Source organism: Gossypium arboreum, chromosome 1 (assembly GCF_025698485.1).
Source record: "Gossypium arboreum isolate Shixiya-1 chromosome 1, ASM2569848v2, whole genome shotgun sequence".
Lineage (NCBI taxonomy): Eukaryota > Viridiplantae > Streptophyta > Magnoliopsida > Malvales > Malvaceae > Gossypium > Gossypium arboreum.
The window spans coordinates 41,671,679-41,689,825 of NC_069070.1; the positions used below are offsets into that span (position 1 = coordinate 41,671,679).

Here is an 18,147-nt window from a genome sequence, read left to right on the forward strand (position 1 = left end):
TTTAATAGCTAATTTCTATCCCTAAAAATATTATTTAAAGTGCACTTGAACGTTGGCTTTTGATTGGTGCATTGGATGGACAAACTTTGCCCTTGATGTCATTTTTTTCCCTACACAGTAGGGATATCACACTACCTAGGTGAGGATATTGCGATACCCTAGTCAGAATATGAATGGGGTGTTGTCACGAGGCGGGTATTGCGATACCCCTGTGGTTTGGTCTCAAATCTTCTCCATTTCGAATTTGTTGTTGGTTTTGCAATACCTTAGCTCAGGTATCATGATACCACTACTTGCGGCTTGAATTCCACTCCATTTGGGCCGCTTACATGTCCCTACAACACTCAAACACACATTAGGGTCCCCAATGTCACAATTTCCCATTTTGATTCAAAAAATGAGGAAAAATAGACAATTTCACAAATCTACTTGCAAAAAATAAAATAACATAAAACTACTAAAAAGTCACTAAAAACTCTTAAAAACAAGCTCGTTAAGTAACAAACGAGGCCCAATTTGACACATCAATTTGTGGTAGATTAGAAGAACAAAAAATTAACAAAATGGCTTGGAAAGAATCAAAAAGACTAAATCCTCCCCAAAACAACAATATCATCAAAACCTACCAAATCATGGAATGAAATTTTCTTGCAAGAAGAAAATGAGGGATTATCATTCTAAAAAAAAAACTCTAATAATTCATCCCTCTAAGATGCATAAGAACCAAAATAAATCAATTCCCAAATAATAAAAAAAGGGATTTGGTCTCTCTCTCAATCCTTAGAAGTGGCATGAGCCATGGCTCAATCCAAAGAGGAAACTCCTCTCAAATGCAAGCCCCCACAGTTCACATAATATGTCACCAGCATACCCATCAATTACTAATAATGCAAGAATAGAAGAAAATTCAAATTTTTTTTGCGCTAGAAAAATCTTTTAAGTTCAATAAAGAATGGTGTAGAAAGCATTTCTAATCAAACAAGAATAAAAAAGGGAATATTTCATTAAAAATTATAATAAGCAAGAAATTTAAAAAATATATAATTATTACATTAAATTACTGAATTAATAATTTTATATTTTATATTTTCTTTATATGCATGTAATTAAGTTATAATTGTATGTATAAAAGCCTTATAAATTTAAGGTTGTTTTTCATCTACTTTTGTGGCATGTTTAGTTTTGTTCCATATCATTTTCCTTTGTCTTTGGCTATTAGTTGTTTAGGTTGGTACTTTGCTTGTGTTTTTTTTATTCTTTTGGTTTCTTTGTCGAGTGATTTTATTGGTGTGGGGTAGATTACGAAGGCATATTTGGCATGTTTATAGATAGCTCATGGGAATGAGGAGGCATGAAAGGTCAATTTTGAGGAGGGGTAGAGTGGTGTGAGTAATGATCTTTACTTGTTGGGCTCCTTTTTTTTACTGCTATTATGGTTCAATTCTAGACGATGTGAAATACACTTGCAAACCTTTGGCATCCACTGGGGGTGGCAATTTCAGATTTGCGAGAAAATATATATTTGTTTAAATTTTTCTATGAAGTGGATATTGCCCAGGTGATAGTAGGGACTCCATGGATGCTTAACAACCATTAATTAGTTTTTCATCATCTGGAGAGAAATGAGGACCCTTTGCGAATGCCACTTTTCTTTTATGGTTTTTGGGTACAAGTCCATGATTTATCAAACGGTCTAATTTCGGAATACATAGCTCTTTAATTTGGGAACTTTATTGGCTATTTTCTAGAGTATGATGTGAAATCTTATAACACCCCATACCCGAGACCGTTGCTGGAGTCGGACACGAGGGGTTAACGGGCTTAATTCACTTACTTGCACAGTTCATTTTAAAAATTTCCAGACAGCCGGCTAACTGTGTCACTGTCACCTTAAAAATCATATCTTGAGCTCCACAACTCGAAAATCAGTTTCGTGATTTTTCCCTGAAACTAGACTCATATATGCATCTAAAATTTTTTTTATAGAATTTTTTGTCGGGCCAATTATTACAGTTTATTAGTTAAAGTCCCCCATGTTACAGGGATCGACTACACTGACCTTTGCGCATTACGACTTGGATATCTCCCTGTACATGGCCTCAATACTGATGCCGTTTGTTTCTACAGAAACTAGACTCGAAAAGGAATCTGTACATATATGGCATGACTTATAATTATTGCTGGTAAATTTATAATAAATTTCCAAATTTGGAACAGGGACTCCAGAAGCCGTTCTGGCCCTGTCTCACGAAAACTTAAATATCTCTTAACATATTGTTCATATGATCATTTCGTTACTTTCCTATGAAAATAGACTCGTCAAGGTTAGTTTACATAATTTATTCACTATTTAATTCCATTCCTACTATTTTTAGTGATTTTTCACATCCACATCACTGCAGCTGTCAGAATCTGTCTTTAAGGTAGGCTTTACCTATTTCATAGTTTCCATGATTCAACTAGCCCTTTTACATATATAGCACAAAATATGATCATGATTAACCATCCCAATGGCTAATCGTTTCCAAACATTTCCATTCCTCTTAATGATCAACATACAAATGATTATAATACCATGCCCAATGTGTATATAAGCCATTTTCGCATGGCTATCCAAATTTATACAAAACCAAAGGGGTATGTGACCAATAACAAGAAGGGTAGTCCTATACATGCCATTTCAAAGTTCAACCAAAAGTATACCAAAAGGAGCTTTGATAGTGTGGGCGACTTCAACTTCAAAATCCGAGTCCGATAGTGACGAACCAAAATCTATAAACAGAGAATCAAAGAAACGGAGTAAGCATTTAATGCTTAGTAAGTTTGAGTTATGAATTTAGACACAACCAAAGTATAGCATTCATTTAGCTAAACAGATAATTTCATATGCACAAATTCTCAATATCATACTTACTTCACATTACCAACCCTTATATTCATACACAAAGATCAACTTAGCCAAAGGCCGGTAGCTCATTTATCAACCTGAGCGAATACTTATTTGTAAGGGCTCAACTAATTCAAAGCACATACTGAAACATACCTCATTGTTGGGATTTTACAAGCGTATTAACTGTAATTTTACAGCAAGATCAATCATTCGAATCACGTACCTTGAATTTAACCGGATATAGCTACTCGTTCAAATGCCTTGGGACATAGCCGGTTATAGTAACTCGCACAAATGCCGTCGGGACTTAACCCGGATTTAATAACTCGCACAATGCCTTGGGCTTAGCCCGAATTAGTAACTCGCACAAATGCCTTGGATCTTAGTCCGGATTTAGTCACTTAGCACAAAGCCTTCGGGACTTAGCCGGACATCATTCAATAACCATGCACATTTATCAATAAATCATGACACATTCAGTATTTCATTTTGTTAGCAAAACTCTAACACGAGGCACTTATCACACTTGAAATTTCGGCTCAATAGCCACACACAAAGAGCATGATTTTGATTTGCTTAAAACATGATCTAATCAAATCATAATCTAAGTTCCATTACTCAAAACTTACCTCGGATGTTGTCGAACGGCTTCAATGACTATTCGATCACTTTTTCCTTTCCCTTATCCAACTGTGGTCCTCTAAGCTCTTGAGCTAATTCAAACAAATTTAACTTATTAAAGTCTCATTTTGCTAGCTTATGGCGAATATGACAAGGAGTTTGATAGGTCATATGGCCACCTTTTAGCTCAAATACACAATGATCATATGCATTTTAATCACATCAAGCAATTTAATACAATTCATTCGAACATCAAAAGAGAAGCTCAAGGTACTTAGCCCATATATACATTAGACATTAGAGTCACATATGTACGAAATCACGAATCGAATTCAACATACTAGCTAATATTTCCCCCTTAGCGAATTTTCTAAGTCAAGCTAAAGCCATCAATAGGCTACCTATGGCCGAACATACACATCAACTCATATACTCATTCATGTGGCCGAACATACATGTCTATGTTGGGGCCGATTGCAACACTTAATACATTCTACAAGTATGGTCACTTGTATTGACTAAACACCATTTTGTTTCAAGTTCAAAACTTGGCTAATACACACATATACACTAGTAAATCAAACACTAGCATTTGCACTTCACCTTACTACCATTTCTCATCCAATAACATGAACAACAACATATTTCTCTTCTACTTCCTACCATGGCGAATGCATCACAACAAAGATACCATTTCAATTTTGGTCATGGTTGAACAAGGAACTTAATGTCTCACTCAAGGATGCTAAAAAGGAGATTCAAGAGTCATCAATCCACCATCACATGCATCATTACAAGCTTCACTTTTAGCATGCAAATAACATCAACACAAATCCACCTTAGCCGAATATCATCTCCATGACATAGTAAGGATTTGAACTATGGGCTAGTTAGAACTCAAGCTAACAAAAAAAAAAAAAAACATGCATGAATCTCATGGCACAACATCAAACTTACCTTCACCTAGCTACAAGCATGGCCGAATCTCTTCAACATTTCCTCCTTTCTTTCTTTTGAATTTTCGGTCAAAAAGAATGAAAAAAGGATGGACACATTTTTTTTCTTTTGTTTTCATCATTTTCTTTCTCCTTTCTTTTTTTTTTCCATTTTTTTATTACTAACTTTATTTTATTGTTTCCTCCCATGATGCACCAACACAACATGTCTATGACATGTTTTGCCCATCATCCTTTGTCCACCCTAATGTCATGGCCGGCCACTACTAGATGGGGGGGGGGAATTGACATGCAAGTCCCCCCTTTTTCAACATGCACTAATAAGTCCTTATGTTTTGATCTATCACAATTCAAAAGTGTCACACATAAGTCCTATTGACTAAATTCACATGCAATTTACTAAATCGAAGCTTAAAATTTTCACACATTTATTTTAGACAATAAATATCATATTCAAATAATTTAGTGACTCGGTTTAGCGGTCCCGAAACCGCTTTCCTACTAGGGTCACTTTAGGGTTGTCACAAATCTTCTGCTAGAGAGGCTTGGGGTTATATGAGACTTAGGGTTCATATTGATATTCTTTTTCCATTAAAGAGGAATAAGAAGATATCCCTTCTAAAAGGGGTTCATGTCTATGACCGATTCTATTATGAGAAACTCACCCTGTTCTGGTTCATTTTTGGTTGGTTTGGCCATGGAGAGAGCTTCTATCCCTATCGAATCACAATTGGGAGAAAAGAGGTGGACTTTGACTAGGATGTGTCACTACGGGCAACAACTCGGTGGGCTAACCCACCCATGAGTATCTAGTTATGTGAGGAAGATAAAGTCCCTTTACCTATACTTGAGGAGATAATGCATGATAAAGTAGAGTAATGGGGATTTATCAGGATTCAAATTTTGTGGAATATATAACCCTTAATTTAGGGTTTAATTTGAGGGGTATTTCTTCTGATCATGAAATTGTTGAATCTCAGGATGTTGGGTTAGATGAAATGGGCTTTGATACAAAAGAGAATCCTATTTGTTCAAGAGATGGTAAGAAGTGCCCTCGAATGGTTTCTCATGTTCCTTAAATTTCTACGTATGATTCATCGGAGCTACAAGATGATAGGCTTCAATTCAACATGCTTTCTCGGTGAACCCTGTGATGCAGGGCACCATGTAATGCCCTGAATTTTGGGCCTAGAAGTTTTAAGTCTTGAGTAGGTGTAGTTAGGAGCCTAACATAAATATTTATTTGTGCAAGAAAGTGATACAAATGCATGTCTACTTTAGTGGTTAAGTGTCTTGGGAAGAGTCTAAGCAGTCTTGGGTTCAAGCCTAGGCTTTTGCAAAATTTTGTTTTTACTTGATTAAACCCTGTCTCCAGTCAGTAGGCTTCTTAAATAAATAAGGGAAAGGCATGATAGAAAGAGCCTGCTTGCTCGGGGGATAAGTAGCGTGTTGCTAGTTCTGAGGTCCGAGGTTCGAATCCCTGCTTGTGCAAACGGAGATTATTTTTGCTGGTGGCCCTGAGAGGAAGTTGTGCTTGACTGAAACACCAAGACTTTGAATAAGTTTGAACAAATTTGTTGTTAGTCGAATCTGAGGAGAGGTTTATGGAGGATTTCGATTGTTTGAATTGTGGTCAGGAAAAAATTAAGGAGGAAATCGAGCAAATTCAAATTTGAAGGAGAGTTGTGTTAGGTTTGAGCTCTGGCACTCAGTGTTTCGGTTTTGTAGGAAAGTTGGGGAGGGGTTTTGTGTGTAGAAGGCCAACTGAATCTAATGAGTTCATTTGGTCAAAAATTCCGCTATAGTAATTGGTGTCAAAATTGGTTCTATTTTGGGTGTCGATTTGTGGATTAGGTAATTGAGTGTCGACTTCATTTTCAATACCTCGGGTTAGAAGCTTCATTTTTTTTTGTTTTGTTTACTTTAGTCGAATACTGCTTTTCTGTAACATCCCGATTTTGGGCCTAGTCGGAACAGTGGTTTTGAATTCGACGAAGAAAATTTTATTTTTATTATATTTTTATGGTCTACGATTTTACAGAATAATTTCATGAAAATTTCATTCGAAAATTTTGACGTTTGGGCACTCAATTTAGTCAAAAGGACTAAATTGTAAAAGGTTGCAAAATATGTGTTCTAGTTCACAAAGGTACTAAGTACTTGTGAGTAATGGGTTTTTAAATTGGATATCCTTAAATGGTAAATAACCCATTTTGTAATTAGTAGACAAAAATGGACATGGCATAGTATGTTTTTATTTATTTTTCATTAAGGGTATTTTAGTAATTTGGCAAATAAAGCCAAAATAACTAAGAAAAAGATGTCATCTTCTTCATTTTTCTCATGCCATAACCGTATATGGAGATGGAAGATATGGCTAGGGTTTGTAAAACTTCCAAGCTTGATTGTAAGTCCATCTTTGCCCCGTTTTTAATGTTCTTTGCATTTTTGAAATCCTCGTAGCTTAATTTACCCATCTCTACCATTAATTTGAGCTAGGGTTCAGGTTTAAAAATTGACCCATATGTGACATGCATGCATTTTAATGTCTAATGGTAGAAAATGAGTGTTGGGTGTTAGATAAACAACTTTTGCCAAGCGATTTTACGTGAAAACGAGTAAAACGACATAATCAGTAAAAATACTAATGTTCATAAGTACATGTTAGAGTTAGAATTTGATGTTGCCATAGAAGGGAAAAATGATTAGCATGTCATAAAACATAAGAAAATAGGATGAATTTTAATTTCCGAACCTTGGGGTAAAAGTGCAAATATGCGAGAGTTTAGGGGTCAAAATGAAAATTTGTAAAAATATGATTTATGGAATCATTTGAATAATTTGAGTAACAAATGAGCTATATTTGTAATGTTAGATCAAGGAAATCGAGATTCGGGCTAAAATCGAGAAAATACCAAATAGTGGACTTAAATGGTAAAAATGGCCATTTTCGTATACAAGGTAAGTTCATATGATTTTTAATAATGCAATATGTATTTTAATGTTATTACTTTGATAGTATATGAGATGTAAGTCTATATACAAATAAATGTATTTGAAATGGTTTATTTGTGCTTATTTGCCATTGAACTATGATTAATGAATATATGAGTTGAATAAAGTGAGACATCTAAAAAAGTATCGACAAAGTTCCGACGCTCGAAAAGCCCCATATGAACCTTAGGAATACTTAGGATACATATGTCATGACATAGGATTTTCGATATGTGATATCGTGTAAGACCATGTCTGGGACGTTGGCATTGACTTTTGTTTTACGTGTAAGACCATGTCTGGGACATTGGCATCATATCTGATTTCGTGTAAGACCCTGTCCGGGACAGTGGCATCGATGTTTGATTACATGTAAGACCACGTCTGGGACATTGGCATTGTATATGCTTTCCGAGCTATCCGCGTATCCTTATGTTTCCAAACGATTCAAATGGGCATTTCGAGAAAGTAAATGATTTTGTGAAATTGTATTCGATTCAGGTACGTTTGCATGTATATGTGCAAGAAAGCAAAGGTATGTATTTGCCATTATGTGCTCGTATGACTATGATGATTCACGGTGATATATATATATATATATATCCTTGTGTATTATTTATGAACGGTAATGTTATAAGATTTGATGAAAGTATGAGGGTTTGTGGAAAGATACATGTATGATATTAAATCATGCATATGAGTGTAAAGAAACAATGAATTTTATGATAGCTATTGTGATTTTGCACTGAAACAGTGTTAAACAGCAGCAGTAGCTTGACTTTGAAAAATCACCATAAATAGTGGAAGTCGAATTAGAGGCTGAATAATGAAATTAAAGATTAATGAGTCTAGTTTCACATAAAGGAAACAGTGTAAGCAAAAGAATTTTGTACTATGAGATATTTGAGTTATTGTGAGACAGAGTCAGAATGATTCCAAACTCCCCTATCTTATATTTAGAAACTCACTAAAAATTGTAAAAAAATAATTGTGAGTTATAATTTATATGATCAAAATCCTTATTGAGTCTACTTTCTAAAAAGATATACGAGAGTATTATTTGAGTTCTATATTATGAGATAAATAATTTTTAGTGAAGAGAGGTCAAAACTGTTGGACAGCAAAACAGGGGAACCTTTAATGAATGAACTGTACTAATTGGCTAAACCAAAAATTCTAAAAATTTTATGGTAAGAATATATGTGAGTCTAGTTTTTATGAAATTAATGGATCTTAATTTGGAATCCTATAGCTCGAGTTTTAAATAAATTACCGACTATGACTCGAGTAGATAGATTGACTAGAATATGAAGAAAAGTGTAATTATAGTTGTTTTACCTAAGGAAACATATTGGTAAATTGCTTATTAATTTCATATGGACTTACTAAGCATAAAGCTTACCCCCCTCTCCATTTCTTTCAGTATTGGTAGGTCGGCTCGGGGTTGGAGATCGTCGGAGGCAGCATCACACTATCAGAACGTTGATGTGAAGCATCGATAAACTTCAAGTGTTTTCAAGTGAGTAGCTTGTATAGAGGTTTAGTCTGTATGATAGTTGTTAGTATGATTTTTCCAAACGTATTGGCTTATTATGGTTAAATCGTATATAGCCATGTGATATGGTTTATATTCGATTAGTGGGTTGTAAGTCTAATTGATTATGCATGCTTGATCCATTGCTTTATGATATGTGCGTGGTGATGTCTTGATACGGTCGAATGTATGATATGTCATGCTTATGTGGTGGATAGATTATGACCAACAGATGTGACCATATTCTTAATGTAAAGGTTTAAGGTAAGAATAAGTAATACTGTTGTTAAACATGAAATTGGTTTGGAACGTCTTAGTCAAGCACGTTGTTCTATGTATGTGAATTGATGGTATGTCTAGGCTTGGTATAAAATGAGGACAAAATCTGATATATCTAGTTCTGGTTAATGTAAGAATGTGTATTACATGCATGATGGTAGGCAAATGATATATTTGTATCAAAATAGAGGATGTTGAATGTTATTGAAACCATGTGGGTGCATGTAGGGTGATCGTGCGATTTTGTGTGATAAGTTTTAAATATTTATAATTAATCGTTCTTGAAACTAACTATTGTCGTGATGCAGGCAAGTGTACCTATCGAATAGTAGTATAGTTTTAGCAAGACCGGATTGTCGAACCCAAAGGAACTAAAAGCACTAGTAATGACTGTCTTTTATTATCTAGCCTAAGAATAAGGGGGTTTTGTTTTCACTAACTAATTAACTAATCTAAGAATTCACAGAGAATGGAATTGGGGGATTTCTTTTGGAAAACAATTGAATTAAGACAATACCTAAGGAAAAATCCACCTAGACTGTACTTGTTATTCTGGCTTTGAATCAGACAATTTATTCATTTAATTTGTTCCGTAGAGATCCCTAACTTATGTTATTATCCCTATTCAAGACTAATAACATCTAATCCCTAGATTGAATAATTGAGACTTTTCTCTAATCAACACCCAAGGGTTGCATTAACTCAATCTATGGATCCCTTTATTCGGTTTCAACCTAATCCGGCAAAATCTTGTCACCCTATGTCTAGGTGCGCAAACAACTCCACTTAATTATGACAAATGTACTCTTAGACAGGGTTTATTCCTCCTCTGAATAAGAGCTTATCTTGAATCAGTATCCCGGGATATCAAAACAAGAATTAAGAACACATAATTAAGAACAAATTAAATATTTATCATACAATTCAGAAAATAATAACAAGATTTATCTTAGGTTTCATCCCCCTTAGTTATTTAGGGGATTTAGTTCATAACTAAAAAGGAAAACTTCTTAGAAGAATAACGAATACAAAACATAAAGAAAACCCAAAACTCCTGAAGGGAAATTGAGGGGACATCTTCAGTCTTGATGGTGACTCCGACTTCTGATATGGATCAATCGGCTTTCTTCGAGTAATTCATTCCTTCGTTTTCGTGTGTCCCCTTTTCCTCTTCCTTTAGGGTGTATTTATAGGCTTTAGAATGCCTAGAAACCCTCAAAATTGGCCTTTTCCGAATTGGACTCAACTTGGGCTTAGCAGGGAACACGCCCATGTGAGTCGTGCTTTGGATTTGCCAAATTGACACGGCTATGTGGTCTGCCCATGTGAGGAGGTCCAGGCCGTGTTGAATTTGTACTTTGGCCCATTTTTCTCTATTTTTGGCCCGTTTCCCATTCCTTTCGCTCTCCTATGCTCTCGTAAGTATAAAACATGAAACTAAAGCATTAGGAGCATCGAATTCACCAATTTTAATGGGAAATCATCCATAAAATGCATTAAACATGGGGTAAAAATATGTATAAATTACGGTTTATCAAATACCCCCACACTTAAGCATTTGCTTGTCCTCAAGAAAAATTCTCAACTCATAATCAAAATAAAGTCTTCTCAATTTATAATTTCTATTGATAATATCTCAAAATAATTCATAGGTAATCAGACATTGAGAATTCAACTAAAAGAACATAAAAGTTTCAAGCATTCCAAGTTGAGTATTTAATCAGGCAAACATAGGTGTCTCCCTCATCTAAGTAATTACCTTTGATTTAGAACATCACAGAGTTTCACATCCTTACTAAAGATTCACTCAAATCACTCGAGGTGTTTAAGGACAATAATTGAAGCACTCAATAGTCAATAATGAAAAATTATTACCATAGGCTTGCATGAAAATCAAATCTCCACCACTATAAATTGAGATGATACATCAATCAAAAGGTCTTTAGAGGGTTGTAATGAGGCTTGGTTAGGGGGTGTGGTCACAAGCTAAAACAAAAGGTTAAAATCGAGATTGACTTGAAAATTTTGCCTAACTAGAAAAATGGCTAGTCATTAATTGTGTACAACAGAGCTTTTCCCAGAATATGGAATTTTAATTTCTTTAGCTCAGAAGATTACTACTATTAAGATGTATACACATTTTTTTTAAGAACAAATTAAATACAAAGTAGAATAAAACTTAGCTAAGCAACTATTTCAATTCCAATCTCGACAAAAAATTAGGGATCAAATTAATTTAAGGGATTTCAACAATAATGGGTTAAGGGTTAATATTAAGGGTAATACAAGAAATGGCTTGTTAGTTCAATGGGGTTTACTAAGGGTTAATCGTGGAGGTAGGCTTTTCATGGCATGAGTGGGTTAATCCTAAGTGCCTTAATCATTTTAACATATCAATTCAAATGGTGTGGTCTTGACATGCATAATCAAGCAAGTTCTAGAATAACAGTTCAATACTGACGCACTCAAAGCAATAATAAAAGTGAGCATGGAAGAATTGATAAATGCTCAAAAGGCTCAAAAATCTCACAAAAATTATGGTTTTTGATGTTTAGAACTTGTGAATTCCAACTCAAAGTAATACCTAAACTTTGGGGAAACAACCTAAGATTTTAAATTCTTAAAAATCAACTTATCATGCTTGATTCTCTAATGTCTTAAAGTTTAAACAATCAATGCATAAATGCCTATGTTTTAATTTAAGATATATCAATCAAAATCATAAATCAATTAAAATTTATCCTAAATATGATATGAGAGCTTTTCAAGAGAATAAGGTAGTCATTCAGGGATTTTTCTGATAGGGAAATGAAGTAAATACCCCCCACACTTAAGATGTACATTGCCCTCAATGTAAAAAGATAGATATAAGAATATAGAAAGAAGATAGGGAGAGAAGTGAAACTTCCTGTATGATGAATTCCTCGAACTGGAGTTTTGGAGAGTAATCGGTGCGAGAGTGAAGGATACTCCGGTGTTGGTAGAGGTTCATTAGTCCATAAGTCCTGTGCCAAAAGAATATTATATCCAGTGGTAGCTATGGTAGTGGTCGATCAGGACATGGTAGTCGTGGAGAACCTTCCCCAGTGGAGTTTTTAGTTCCTATGCAATAATGAGCTTAGGAGCTCTATATAACTGTGATAAAATAAGGAACTTTTTTTAGAGGATATTAGGAAGAATAATTACTCATAAAGAAATAATTTAAATTGATGATTAAAAAAATAAATTTCTAAAGTCTAATAAAAAAATAAAAAGTAGTTTTAATAAAAATTAAAAACATAAAATAATAAATAAATATTTTTAAACATCTTCATCGTTGGATGGTTCGCGAGGTGGGACTGGCGATGAGATGTGGAGGTGCTGACAAATCTGCTGTAGAGTAGCATCAATGCTATCAAATCATTGAAAACACTGCTGCTCGAATCGAGTGAGGCACTCAGAAATGTCAGCATATGAAGCGACCGTATGAACTGGGCGAGAGGGTTGTGGTGGCTAAGACGGTGGGTCCTCGTGCTGTGGAGGGACATCATCAGGAATGTCCTCGTAGGCCTCCTCCTTGGTAGATTGGGCGAGATGATATTGAGAAGGGTAGGTTCCTCGGTGCTTTTTATCTTCCTCATGCTAAGCATGCTCGAGATGCCTTATGGAGACATCTGGCCAATGAGGATTAAGGATGATTCTTGGGCTACGATGCTGAGGAGCTCGAAGTGTCAAGCCAACCAAGTAACATAGGGGCCAATGGAGATGACCCACTACCTATGCCGCTCCGTTTGGTGCTGATTGCGAGGGAAATGAAGTAGGCAAGGTCGATGACGTGCCCGTACGACATACACCATAAAAAGTAGGCGTCGTGAGTGTTAACGATGTCGGTGCTCTCTCGTCTTCCTGTAATCGTGTAAGCCAAAATGGCGTGTAGGTACCTCAGAGATGGAAGGAGAGCCAATGCCTTGGAGCGGCTAGGATTATAGGTGGCCCCACCTGGTACTAGTGTGTCCCAGCACCGTGAAGGAGAATGATGGATGTGGCGCTTGAGAGCATGTAAGTCATTTTTCTCCTTGAATTCCTCCATATATAAACCCAGCGTCGTACCGAATTCTAGGACGCTGAGTTGGCGGACTAATCTGCCTAGGTGAAATTGAACCATGTCGGGATCATTGTAGTTCGTCATCATGGTCTGAAGATGAAATGTGGAGCATAATTCCATCGTAAGCTCGAGATACGTCAGCTCGATGATCCCAAAGAAAAGCTCCCAAGGGTTGGTGGTTAGGAGGGCCCGAATCGCTTCAGCCAACTGAACTTGTTCTACCACAGCCCAGTCGATGTAGCGGCCTGCAATTAAAGGTCGGGCCTGGAGTATTTGGAATAGTTCTTCTTGGGGCCCGATGGGGAACCTCAAGAGAGGGTGACGAACTTTCGCGATAGGACCCGAGGAAGATGACGCTCCCTTTCTTTTCTTTGAAGCAGGAACAACGGCCTTTTTAGCATGTGAAGATGACATGGTACCTACAAATAGAATCATCAAGTCATCTTGATGAGTGGTCAAAGTAAAACGAAGAAAAATTTTAAATAAAAATCATAATTTCAGCCACAACTACTAAAACTAACTAAAACAATAAGTTCAATGGCATACTTTTGTGGCACTAGCATGGTGATATGAGTAAAAATGGCTGGGAATTTAATGGAAATATAAAGAGCATAAATTTAGCACATGGCATGAGTTGTAATGGTAAATAACAAGAAGCAATTGAAAACTATGAATATTGATTTAGAATAAGTGAATAAGGCATGAGAGTTTCATAAAATATGTCATGTGGAATGAATGATAACTAATCTAAAAGAAATAAAACTTGAATGATAGCATAGTGTGAGATACATGAAGATTATAGCATTAAAAATGAGTGGAGTTAAAGGGAAAAGAATGAACAAACGCTAAAAAATGGAGGAGTAAGCGTCAGGAATAAAGTTGGAAGCGGCGCACGGGCGTGACGGGGAGGGCGTGTGGACTTGCAGCGGCTAGGGTTAGGATATTTAGGTGAAGAAGACAATGAATATTGAGCCTGTTTATAGAATTTGGGGCACACAGCTAGTTAACACATCCGTGTTCCCCAATTTTAGCTCGTGTGATTCTCGAATTTTGAGTTTGGGCACGTCTGAGATTTAGTACACGCTCGTGTTCCTTGGGCGTGTGGGTGCACACGGACGTGTCGCACGGCCGTGTCTGGCGTTGTTCAATTCTCTCACGCCATTGTAGGTAGACCCACGCCCATGTCAATCTAACAGGTTCGACCATGGGTGCTAGATACGGGCGTGTCGCACACCTGTGCTGTTTTAATAGGTGCAACCACGGTTCTTCCACACGAACATGTCGCACGCCCTTGTTGTTTTGGCAGGCTCAACCACGGCCACGTCATACGGTTGTGGCATTTTATCGTAGCGTATGTTTGGGAGAATTATTGCCCTATTTTCACACAGCACTAAGCACACCCGTGTGCTTGGCCGTGTCTCTATGGAAAACCTGTATTCAAGAGCTCTGTTAGTAAGTTAGGTGTTGAAGACTAAATTTTAAAGAAGTTAATACAGTTAGTGCTCGGGTTGCCTCCCGAGAAGCACTTATTTATAGTCTAAGCTCGACTTACCTCTCCATTGAATGGTCATGGTGGTTCAAGGAGTTTATACTCCTCATTCCTGCTATCATTCTCATCAAAATAAGGTTTCAGATGGGTGTTGTTTACCTTAAAAGTGCCGAACTTGGGATGACTTACCTCGACTGTACCAAATGGGAAAATGCCAAGTACCGTAAGAGGATTTCTTCATTTGGTGTGGTAGTGACAATGTGAGGATCTACGACATCTAATAAGACTTTAACTCCAACCTTAAGTTGGTGTGGGAAGGTGTTGAGCTTGTTCTGGGGTAGTTCTGGTTTATCATATGTTCTTGGTTTATGCATCCGCCATTCATCTAGCTCCTCGATTTGTAGCCTTCGTTCTTTATGAATAGGTCCTCTACCATTGCTTGAGAATGGCTCATGTACTTCCTTCGGACTCATTTCCTGCAAAGTAGGTTGTATCATATTGTCAGTTTTAGTAGAATGGGTTAAACGATCACCTTCAATTTCCAATGTGTTGCCAGAATTGTGAGCTTGAAGGGTGATTGTTTTAGCTCCCACACGAAGTGTGAGTTCACCTGTGCCAACATCAATAATCGTTTTAGCAGTTGCTAAAAAGGGCCTTCCTAGAATTAAAGGAGTGTTGCTATCCTCTTCTATGTCTAGAACAATAAAGTTCACGGGAAATATAAATTTATCGATTTTAACTAGCATATCTTCAATAACACCCTTAGGAAATCTTACAGTTTTATCTGCTAATTGAATGCTCATCCTAGTCTGTTTGGGTTTCCCAAGACCTAATTGTTTGAACATTTTTGTAGGGCATGACGTTAATACTAGCCCCTAAATCAGCTAATGCATTATTAACATCTAAACTACCAATTAAGCAAGGAATTGTAAAACTCCCTGGATCTTTTAATTTGTTCGGTAGCTTATTTTGCAGAATAGTTGAGCAAACTGCATTTAGCTCCACATGTGACGCCTCGTCCAACTTCTGCTTATTTGCTAAAAGCTCCTTTAAAAATTTCATTACATTTGGCATCTGTGATAGAGCTTCAATAAACGATAAGTTAATGTGTAGTTTTTTTAAGAGTTTAAGGAATTTACCAAATAGTTCATTTGAGCGGTCTTTCCTTGTCACGTTGGGGTATGGCACACGAGGTTTATCTTCGGCACTCACCTTGGCCTCTGCTTACCATAGTTTCTTGCCTCAGTTCTGGCTCAGGCTTAACGAGTCCTTTTTCATCTTGAACATTAATTGCATTGAGTTGTTCCCATGGGATGGGTTTAGTATTACTTGGCAAGCTACCTTGTGGTCGTTCGGAGATTAGTTTGGAAAGCTGGCCTATCTGAGTTTCGAGCCCTTGGATTGAAACTTGTTGATTTTTAAGTGCTGTCTCGGTGTTCTGGAAACGAGTTTCTAACACCGATATAAACTTTGAGAGCATCTCTTCAAGGTTTGGCTTCTTTTCCTGTTGGTAGGGTGGTTGTTGGTAGCTTGGAGGTGGTCTCTGATTTCCTTGGCCTCCCCATGAGAAATTTGGGTGGTTCCTCCAAGTTGCATTGTAAGTGTTACTATATGGATTGTTTTGAGATCGAGAATTATTACCCATATAATTTAACTGCTCGTTATCCATGTTGTGGCCATAAGGTTGGTATTTCGAATTGCTTAATCCACCTCCACTTGCTTCGTACTACATTACTGGGTGAACCTATGAAGAACTAAGAAAACCATCAATTTTCATATTCAAGAGTTCTACCTGGTGACCGAATCGATGTTATAAACACCAGCTGTTTTTGTTGGTTTTGTCCTCATGACTTGCCACTAATAGTTATTCAATGACATCTCCTCTATAAACTCATAAGCATTTTCAGATGTTTTATTATTGATGGTTCCGCAAACAGCTGCATCAACCATTTGTCGAGTCGAAGGATTCAGGCTATTATAGAACGTTTGAACCTAAAGCCAAAGCGGTAACCCATGGTGAGGGCACTTTTTCAGTAAGTCTTTGTATCTCTCCCATGCATCATAAAGAGTTTCTAAGTCCATCTGCACAAATGAAGAGATATCATTACGTAATTTGGCCGTTTTAGCCGGCGAGAAATATTTTAATAGAAATTTTTTGGTCATTTGTTCCCAAGTAGTGATTGACCCTCGTGGTAATGAGTTCAACCACTGTTTAGCTTTGTTCTTCAATGAAAAAGGGAATAACTAAAGACGAATGGCATCATAAGAAACACCATTAATTTTAAATGTATCGCATAGTTCCAAAAAGTTTGCTAAGTGAGCGTTGGGATCCTCATCCTTGCAAACCATCAAACTGAACAAATTGTTGTATCATTTGAATAGTGTTAGGTTTTAGTTCAAAAGTATTTGCAGCTACAGCAGGTCTAACTATGCTCGATTCATTTCCTGTTAAAGAAGGTTTAGCATAATCATACATAGTGCGTGGAGCAAGATTTTGATTAACCGTAATTATAGGAGGTAGCTGATTGTCTTGGTTTTTAGTCATCTCTTTGATTTGGGGTTGAGTATCGTCCTCTTCCTCGTTCTCTGTGTATCTTAAGCTTCGCCTTATTTCTCTTTGGTTTCTACGAACTGTGCGATCAATTTCTTCGTCAAAAAGTAGTGGTCCTGACGGGTTTCTTCTAGTCATAAACTATAAAAACTTGCCAAGAGAAAGAAAAAGTAAATTAATAAATAATAATAATAATAATAATTAAATTGCAAGAAAAATAAATGGCTAAAGTAATAGTGATCGCGCGATTTTGTGTGATAAGTTTTAAATATTTATAATTAATCGTTCTTGAAACTAACTATTGTCGCGATGCAGGCAAGTGTACCTATCAAACAGTAGTATAGTTTTATTATCTAGTAATGATCGGATTGTCGAACCTAAAGGAACTAAAAGTACTAGTAATGAATGTATTTTTATTATCTAGCCTAAGAATAAGGGGGATTTGTTTTCACTAACTAATTAACTAATCTAAGAATTCACATAGAATGGAATTGGGGGATTACTTTTGGAAAATGATTAAATTAAGACAATACTTAAGGAAAAATCCACCTAGACTGTACTTGTTATTCTGGCTTCGAATCGGACGATTTATTCATTTAATTTGTTCCGTAGAGATCCCTAACTTATGTTATTATCCCTATTCAAGACTAGTAACATCTAATCCCTAGATTGAATAACTGAGACTTTTCTCTAATCAACACCCTAGGGTTGCATTAACTCGATCTATGGATCCTCTTAATAGGTTTCAC

The 18,147-nt window shown here is 36.4% G+C and overlaps 1 non-coding gene across 1 annotated transcript; it reads left to right on the forward strand.

The window, feature by feature from the left end:
* Nucleotides 1-16,855: 16,855 nt before the first annotated feature.
* On the forward strand, nt 16,856-16,962 carry LOC128281927 (small nucleolar RNA R71). Its single transcript, XR_008272213.1, has one exon. It is a non-coding gene; the product is annotated as a small nucleolar RNA R71 (small nucleolar RNA).
* Nucleotides 16,963-18,147: the final 1,185 nt, after the last annotated feature.